This window comes from Balaenoptera ricei, chromosome 7 (genome assembly GCF_028023285.1).
Source record: "Balaenoptera ricei isolate mBalRic1 chromosome 7, mBalRic1.hap2, whole genome shotgun sequence".
NCBI classification, from domain to species: domain Eukaryota; kingdom Metazoa; phylum Chordata; class Mammalia; order Artiodactyla; family Balaenopteridae; genus Balaenoptera; species Balaenoptera ricei.
This window is the reverse complement of record NC_082645.1, coordinates 47,341,197-47,351,074: the sequence shown is the minus strand read 5'-3', so window position 1 is coordinate 47,351,074 and position 9,878 is coordinate 47,341,197. Positions and strand designations below refer to the sequence as shown.

At 37.3% G+C, this 9,878-nt stretch overlaps 1 pseudogene; it reads left to right on the top strand.

Moving 5' to 3' along the window:
* The first annotated feature begins 7,788 nt into the window (after nucleotides 1-7,788).
* Nucleotides 7,789-8,918, top strand: LOC132368501 (hsc70-interacting protein-like; annotated as a pseudogene).
* Nucleotides 8,919-9,878: the final 960 nt, after the last annotated feature.

The following is a 9,878-nucleotide window of genomic DNA, read 5'->3' as shown; positions in this document are numbered from 1 at the left end:
AGATTGTCATTGGTGGTCAAAGAAAGCATCTGGTACATTAAGAAAACATTTAAATTAGATTTTCTTTACTGATAAATAAGCAAACCTCATCATCTGTGAGACACCACATGCCCCCACTCAGACCTCACATCTGATTAACCACGATGCCTAAAGTTACAAGGGTCTGGAAATTTATCACACCTGATAAAATAGAGCCTGAATAAATATATTAATATAGTTTAGTTATTGGTCTTCAAAAAGAATAATAATATTAGCTAACATTTATTAAGTTATGTACCAAGGAATATAGAATTTAGCATGCATTAACTCATTTCATCCTCACAATAACCCTGGAATATAGATACTATTATCATCCCATATTATAGATGAAAAAATTGAGACACAGTAAATTGTCTAAGATATACTACATCTAGGCAGATTGGCTCCAGAATTGCACTTTTTATCACTTTGCTATATAGGCTCTCAACAAAAATGGTCATTTCCTTTGGAATCCAAATTTACATAAGGACTATAAGATTATCTTTTTATTGAGAAACATGGGTTTGCTTCTACCACCTCCAGGTCTTCATTTGGTCTCTGGACTGTACTTAGTAAATATGTAATAAATATTTGGCAATTAAATTAAAGTGCATGTAAGACATGACATCAAAAGCACAAGCAACAAACACAAAAATGACAAGTGGGACTACATTAAATTAAAAAGCGTTTGTAATTAAAGGAAATATTCAACAGAGTGAAAAGGCAACTGATAGAATGGGAGAAAATATTTGCAAACCATATATTTCATAAAGAGTTAATATCCAATATTTATAAGGAACTCCTACACCTCAGTAGCAAAACAAAAAACAAATATCCCAATCAAAAAATAGGCAAAAAACTTAAATAGACATTTCTCCAAAGAAGACATATAAATGGCCAACAGGGATATGAAAAGATTCTCAGCACCACTAATCAACAGAGAAATGAAGATCAAAACCATAATGAGGTATCACTTAACACCCATTAGGATGGCCATTATATAAAAAAAAAAGATAAGTGTTGGTGACGATGTGGATAAATTGAAACCCTTGTACATTGTTGGTGGGAAGGCAAAATGGTGCAGCCACTTTGGAAAACAGTATGGAGGTTTCTCAAGTAATTAAGAATAGAACAATCATGTGATCCAGCAATCTCATTTCTGGGTACATATTCAAAAGAATTGAAATCAGGATCTCTAAGAGATATATATATACTCCATGTTTGTTGTCCCATTAGTCACAATAGCCAAGCTATGAAAACATCTTAAAAGTTCATTAATGGATGAATGGATAAAGGAAATGTGGTATATTTGTAAAATAGAATATCATTCAGCCTTAACAACATGGGTGAACCTGGAGGACAGTATGCTAAGTGAAATAAATCAGTCACAGAAAACCAAATATCACATGATTCCACTTTTATGAGGTATCTAAAAATAGTTAAACTCATAGAAACAGAGAGTAGAATGGTGGTTGCCAAGGTCTGGGTGTGGGGAGGGGAAAAGGGAGAGTTGCTTTACAAAGGGTATAAAGTTTTAGATATGCCAAATGAATAAATTCTAGAGATCTGCTGTACAACATTGTGCTTATAGGTAACAATACTGTATTGTACACTTAAAAATGTGTCAAGAGGGTAGATCTCATATTGTGTTCTTACTACAATAATTAAAAAAAGAGGATCTGTCACTACTCAATAGTGACAGATTAGATCATTCCATTTACTCAAAGCTTTATAGCTCTTCCTTTGATGTTCAACATTCCTCTAAACTACAATAGGTAAATTCTCTCTCTCTCTCTTTTTTTATCCCAGTCTTCCTTTTTTTATCCCAGTCTTCCTTTGTTTAGCTCCTTGTTATATCTCATCTATAAAGGATCTCAAATTTTTAGAAAAAGTTTAAAAATAAAGCACACAGGTGAATCTGGGGAATTACGGAGCCAACAGCGTTTAGTCAGCCCTTAAAAGCCTATCTCAAATGTTACCTCCTTTGTGAAGTATTCCCCAAATCTTTAGGCAGGATGAATCTCCCCTTCCTCTCTGTTCTTACAGCTCTGTGGCTATTGACTTATGTTGGCATTTATTACATTTGTAACTCCACATAGAGAGGAAGTGTATCATAACCAGTCATATCCCAGAGCCTAGCACATCTGGCATGTAGTGGATGCTCAATAAATATTTGATTTCTGAATGAAGGAAAACACTTTCAGAGGCGCTTGGAAACTTTGTGTTATTTTGTATACAAAGTAGCATCCTTAAATTGAGTGGCAACGGAAACTGACAAGTACAGTAAGATTAGGCAATGGCTGATTGCTAATTAGCAGTCTGCTCTAATAGTCCTTGCATTTGTTTGGTTACTAAGCACAAATTCCTCCCCAAAAAACTCAAAAGTGATTTTTGAAGTCATCGACATAATTTTTTCAGTGTATTCATCCATGGATTCCCCCAAACCCCACCTCCAACCAACAGTCTTGAGGAATCCACCAATGTGTTTCTCAGTTTAATTCCTATAGTACTTGACAGATTAAAGCATTTTATAATTTGATTTCCTGTTCCATTCATCAGTCTAAATATTTGTGTTTAGGTTTGGGTTCTGGACATTTCCTCAGACCATTCTACCAAATGTCACTGAAAGAATTACTGGGCTTGTACATCTGCTACCATTCTCAAACCCCTGGCTGATCTTTTGAACTAATTACAGCCCTCTTTCCTGCAGCTTCTGAAACCTTTTCAACACATTGCTCAAGATGGTCACTACTAAATAAACAGATGACGCCTAGGCAGTGTTTAATACCCACTTAAATACCCAAGATTTAACTGCCCATACCACTGGGCTGCCTTCCAAGCCATGTTTGCACAACCATTGCGCCTCTCTCTCTCTCTCACTTTCATTCTTTCACATGTACCTGAACCACCTAAAAACCCTCAATCTGCAAAGCTACAACAGTTATCAAGGTTTTCATTGTCCTGGGGCCTTGAAGTTTTCCCTACCCTTTCAACTCTTAGAGGTCTCAAGGCCTCGGTCTTTTGCCTGGACTTTGGGCCACTTGCATTCCTCTCTCCCTGAGTATTATTTTTTCCTCCCAACATGACACAGGATTCAGAAGATTTGGTTCTTCCTCTCAGGCTACCAAGGTCTTACAGATTGAACTTTAGTAAGTACAATTCCCTATGCTTCTGAATCTATAGCAAAAAAAAAAAAGTGTGAAGACTCCTAGGAACCATTAACAGAAGTACCTAGAAAGAATCACCCTCTTCATTAGCACGTTATTATTATGAGTTCCAGATTTGTTGGTGGTCATGATAGGAGCTGGGTCCCCAAGGAAATAACATATTCTCAAGAGTGGGGTCTTTGATGATGGAAAATACCTAAAAGATGGACTAACTCATATCTTAAGATGTGTAACATCCCTAACTGCAACTCTCCATTCTTTTACCCATGTCTAAAGTCTGTGGTGACTCTATGTACAACCTGAAACTCAAGGAATAGCCATGTTTAACTGTGGATTGGCATGAATTAAGCTAAAATGAGTAATTTCAGGACTGTAACAACATTTCTTGACTCTCCCTTCCCAGGGCTCCTTTTCACTGAGAAACCGCTCTTCTCTTATCCCAGGTGATTAAGCGTATCAGATTGACTGAGTGATCTAAGGCACCAGACTCAAGCCCTTCGTCCCATGTGATTAACACGCAGTCAGTCATTCTCTGTCCATCATGACTGGTCCACAAAGCAGGCCAGCAGAGTTCCTCTCAGATGCTTCCTAAACATGGGTGCTAAGAAAGAAGTTTCTCTAATCTGATATGGAAAGTTGTACCAGCCACTTTATAAAACTTGAATTGATGCTCGTAATGTCCACCATGCAGAGAAACCCACCAAAAAATCAAACCAATATATAGTGTAAAGCAGAACCAAGAGATAAAGAGAAAGAAATTCCTGATGACATTACCTGAGCATCTAGATCTTATCATACCTGATCCATTCTATCATTGAACTTGTCAATTACATTGGTCAATAGAATTTTTTTTTTTTGGCTTAAAGTAGTTTGCACTGTGTTTCTGTCACCAGAAGAAACCTGATTAATATATACACATATTTGAAATATATATTATGTATGAAATATGATCTTGAAATTTGGGGAACCCAAGTTATACCCTAAAATATGCTCATTGGAGCTGCCACTATATTCCAACTTACTGCATCTAAACGACTCCCTGGAGTTCCTACCACCAAAGACCTAAAGATAAGCTAAGAAGCAAAAGCAAGAACCACCTTAATTAATTCCTATTCTGGTTAGGTAGATCCACCTGCCTCTTGAATGAAGCCTTCCTACCTCCTTTATATTATGTCTAAAGCCATCAACATCCCTATCACTAACATGGCACGTACTCTTCTACTTTATACTTAACCCGAAAAAAAAGATGTGTAAAAGTTTGCATATTAAATGTCCTGCTCTCAGCCTTTTGCCCCATTTGGATTCCTGAGCACTGGCAGCCTGTCATATACCCTTCAGGTCAAAGATTAAAAGAGTTTTCTCTAAGGAATTTGACCAGCCAAGAAGAAAAGTCTTTGAGATGATGTTGAAAGCTCTTTTAATTAAATATTTCACCCATGCACAGAGAGCTTTCAATCAGCTTTTCAGAGTACCATTCTTACATATAATTAGCAAACAGCTGGAGAGCAATGCCAATACAAATACAGAGGTCAAAACTAACAAGAAAAAGATAAACATAGAGGAAACAAAGACTATTTTTATGAAGAAGAAAACCTAGAAAAGAACACATGAGCTATAATTGATATCCAGAGGATTTGAAGACAAATGCTGCAAACATTGAATAAGATCAGGAATGTGTGTGTGTGTATACATACATACATACATATATTCAGAAACAACAACAATAAAATTTCTTTGGAAATTTAGATGAGAGTAGAAATGAAGAAATAGAAAGACTCAGAAGGTGGGGCTGAGGAAATCTCTCCAAAAAGTCAGGCAATACGACACAGTTTGGAAATAATGGAGAAAACATAAGACTTCAGGAAGAATCCAGATAATCCAAAATCTGCTTAACAGGTGTTACAGAAAGGGAAAACAGAGAAAATGAGGAGGGGGAATCGTCAAAAAGTAATTTGAGAAATTTTTCCTAAACTCAACATCATTTTCTAGACTAAAAGGGCTCATGAAAAGCTCAGCATGATGGAAGCAAAAAGACCCACACTGTATCAGATACCTCTGATGTAACACATCAGATCCTCCTGGCCTCTTGTTTCAATTACTGTTATGGCAACCAGATCTGCCAGGCTCCAACGAGGTTCACATGTGTTTCACCTCAAGCCAGTACTGCATGCCTCCTGACTTCTTCGCTGAGGCTTTTCTATCGGCACTAAAGAGTGGGATGTTCCAGAACCCTGTTTGAAGCTCACACAACCTCAACTTTTTCTTACCTGGAAAACCAGTGCTAAAACATATGAAGATATATCATCATGGAATTTTAGAACGCTAGGGATTTGAAAAAATCCTAAAAGCTTCTGGAGAGAAAAAGAAATAGATCACATGCAGAAGATCAAATATCACAACAACACTAGAAAGCTAGAAGAAAATGAAGCAAACTTTCCAAGTTCTGAGGAAAAAAATTTCCTATAACCAGAAGCAGAAAAGGCATTTGATAAAATTTAACACCTATTTATGAAAAAATTCTTAACAAACAAGGAAGTGAAGAAATATTCTGAGTCAAATAAAAAGTATTTATAAAAATATAACCTGCAAAACTACTGATCAAATATGCAGGTAAAATAAGGGCATACAATTTCACAAAAAGCAAACATACAACAAAACAGAAAAATTTCTCACATATCTTTTCTCAAGTAGTTACCAGAGGATTTGATCCACCAAAAATGAGGTAGTAAACCAAGAAGAAAGAGAACACAGGATACAGGAAAGAGGGAATCTAAACCAATAGACAGGGAAATGTAATCTCTAGGATGATGGTAAAGGGAGATGTCAGGAAAAATGTACAAAGGACTCGGATGACAACAAGACCAAGTAAAAGCAGGTCACAAGGCTCTAGGCTCTAGAAACTTCTTCAATAAGATAGAACTAGAATACATGAAGTGTTCAAACATAATAAGAGGGTAAATATACAACTAGAGGAGGTTTTGGAGATTAAAAAAACAAGTAAGTTATCAACTCCAGGGAACCAAAAATGTGTGCAATAAATAAAAATAATCATAGTATGTTATATGTTACATGGTCCAGCTATAAAAAACACTCACAAGCCAAAATAGTATAAACACTGAATATTTATCCAACCAAAATTATGGTATAATGATCTTGGGAAGATGGAGTGATGGGAAAGTTTTATGTATGGAGTAAAGCTGAAGAATGTAATAAAGAGCCAAATCTCTGTATTCTCCAGTAAATATTCAATATTAAAAACAAAAGTCTCAAGAAACAGCAACATAAGCAAAATGGAAGTAAATATGAAAACAATCAACAGAAAGATGTGGAAGTGATTGCCTTTGGGAGTGAGCACTGGGGTCAAGGACAGGGGACTGCTGTTGTTTTGTTCTGCTGTATAAAAACATTGGAAAATTGACTCTTTAATCTCTGTGTGTGTATAACCTTGGATAAACATGAAAATTTGGACTTCTGCTTTTAGCCATTAGGAAGAAACAAAGTTTGGACTTACTGTCAGGCCATAATCAACTAGATAGTTGAGCAAAATATATAAAACAATACTTCTCAGATATTAAACAACAGGAAGCACAGGACTGTGATAGCTGAGGTATGGGAAACTAATAAAGGTGAATCCTATGAGTCCTAGGAGTTCTGCCTGGAGGTAATTTCCCAAACTCAATGCAGAAAGAGGGAACCCCAAAGATTCTAGCAATCTCACTGGGTAGAGGAGACCATTCCGAGTTCAAGGAGTCTGAGGGAGCTTGAGTATGTGGGGAAGAGTAATGGAGAGAGAAAGATAAAAGGCTTCGGAAATATTCATAGGGTCCCCTTTATCGTTTGGCTAAATATCAGTCTGTACATTCATAGGGTGAAATTCTACAAGTGTGCAAAGAACAGCTTCTTAGGGGAGAACAACTGCCAGGGAGCTGCAAGCAGAACAACTCCAGAGTTCACACATCACTGGAAATATTTTGAGTTCACAATAGCCAGGGTAAAAAGTCCTTATTAAATAGAAAAAGCATTCAGTAGAGACCACGGAAGACTCAACCCTCAGGTGTGGTCTTAGCTACCCATCAAGTGAAGACTACTCTAGACATGCCTTAATAAAGTCTTAAAAAATAACCCTTGAAAGAATCAAATTTATCTGCCAATAACCTAAATGATTACCAGAACAAAGCTCAACAAACACGTTTTGAAGGACTACAACAAAATTCAGCACTCAAATAACATAAAATTTACAATGTTCAGAATCCAAAAAAAAGAGAAAAAAATCACTACACATGTATAAAGAAGAGGAAATATAACCAATAACCAGGAGGAAAATCAGTCTATAGTAACAAATCTAGAAATTACAGAGATGTGGAATTAGTAGGCAGAAACTTTAAGACAACTATGATCATTATGCTTGAGAATTCAGAGGAAAATGAATACAAAGAGGAGGGAAATAGAAGATATTAAAAAAAAAAACAAAAAGGTACTTCAATAAATGAAAACTATAGGAGGTTCTAGTCTGTTCTGCCTCGCAGCACCCGCCCCCCTTACGCGGTCACACTAAGCTAGCGCCGGGTCCAGGGATCCGGCCGCAGCCTCCGCTGCGCCCGCTGCCTCCGGACCATGGACCCCCGCAAAGTGATCGAGCTTCGAGCCTTCGTGAAAATGTGCAAGCAGGACCCAAGCGTTCTGCACACCGAGAAAATGGGCTTCCTGAGGGAGTGGGTGGAGAGCATGGGGGGTAAAATACCACCTGCTACTCCTAAAACTAAATTGGAAGAAAACACCAAGGAAGAAAAAACAGATACTAAGAAGGCGGAGGAAAACATAAAGACAGAGGAACCATCAAGTGAGGAAAGTGATCTAGAAATTGACAATGAAGGTGTGATTGAACCAGACACTGATGCCCCTCAAGAAATGGGAGATGAAAATGTAGAGATAACTGAAGAGATGATGGATCAGGCAAATGATAAAAAAGTGGCTGCCACTGATGCCCTAAATGATGGTGAACTACAGAAAGCCATTGACTTGTTCACAGATGCCATCAAGCGAAATCCTCGTTTGGCCATTTTGTATGCCAAGACAGCAAATGTCTTCATCAAATTACAGTAGCCAAATGCTGCCATCCGAGACTGTGACAGAGCTATTGAAATAAATCCCGATTCTGCTCAGCCATACAAGTAGCGAAGGAAAGCACACAGATTTCTGGGCCATTGGGAAGAAGCTGCCCATGATCTTGCCCTTGCCTGTAAGCTGGATTATGATGAAGATGTTAGTGCAATGCTGAAAGAAGTTCAACCAAGGGCCCAGAAAATTGCTGAACATAGGAGAAAGTAAGAGCGGAAACGTAAAGAGAGACAGATCAAAGAAAGAACAGAAAGGGTCAAGAAGGCTCAGGAAGAACATGAGAGAGCCCAGAGGGAGGAAGAAGCCAGACGACAATCAAGAGCTCAGTATGGCTCTTTTCCAGGTGGCTTTCCTGCCGGAATGCCTGGTAATTTTCCTGGAGGAATGCCTGGAATGGGAGGGGGCATGCCTGGAATGGCAGGAATGCCTGGGCTCAATGAAATTCTTAGTGATCCAGAGGTTCTTGCAGCCATGCAGGATCCAGAAGTTATGGTGGCCTTCCAGGATGTGGCTCAGAACCCGGCAAGTATGTCAAAATATCAGAGCAACCCAAAGGTTGTGAATCTCATCAGTAAATTGTCGGCCAAATTTGGAGGTCAAGCATAATGCCCTTCTGACAAATAAAGCCCCTGCTGAAGGAAAAGCAACTTAGATCACCTAATGGATGTCGCAATACAAACCAGTGTACCTCTGACTTTCTCATGAGGACAGCTGGGGTGCTTTGAAGATAATCCCTACCCCTCTGCCCCAAATGCAGCTGAAACATTTTACAGTGGTTTGCCATTAGGGTACTCATTCAGATAGTGTTTTCTTACTAGAAATTTAAAATTTTAAACAATTTTTAAACCTTAAAAATATTTAAAACAAATTAAAAGTGTGTGTTAATCCCTACATTTTTCTTTACTAATCATTTTGGTTTTTTCCTTTGAATTAATTAGGCAAGGAAGATACTTCAGTATGGAAGATTTATTGCTCAAGTTTGAGTGAAATAAAGATTTATTAGTGGGAGGCAAATGTAACATTTAAATAAAATTTGAGATGGATATATGGTCACTGAGGCATTTTGATTTGTCTTTTTAATTGCTTTATTATTATTATTTTTAATGATTTACTTCCATGAAACTATTGGGACCACCAGTATTGCAGTAGGACCTGGGTTAGGGACTGGAAATACTTGTCAGGGCTGCAGTAATCTTAACTACATTTTATATAATGTGTACCCTTGTGCAGATGCATTTAAATCTTACACTGTGGTGAAGGGATGATTTTTATACTGCTGCAGTAAAATTGGATTATTTAGCTCTGTTCTTGTCTGATATCTAAAATAAATGTTTCATATTTCCACATAGGGGAAATAAGGAAATACTTTTCTTTTTGTATTTCTATGTTTAAAATGTTCTTTTCAGATCAGAAAATGCCCAACTCTTTGTCTGCTTTCTACTTGTTTTCACATTTTTTCCCTCTTAGTCTTCTTGGTCCTTTTTCACTAGCATCATCACTGCTATCATCATTCACAGTATAATTATACAAGCATATTTAATGATGGGTTTAATTTAATATGTAATACAAATAGTG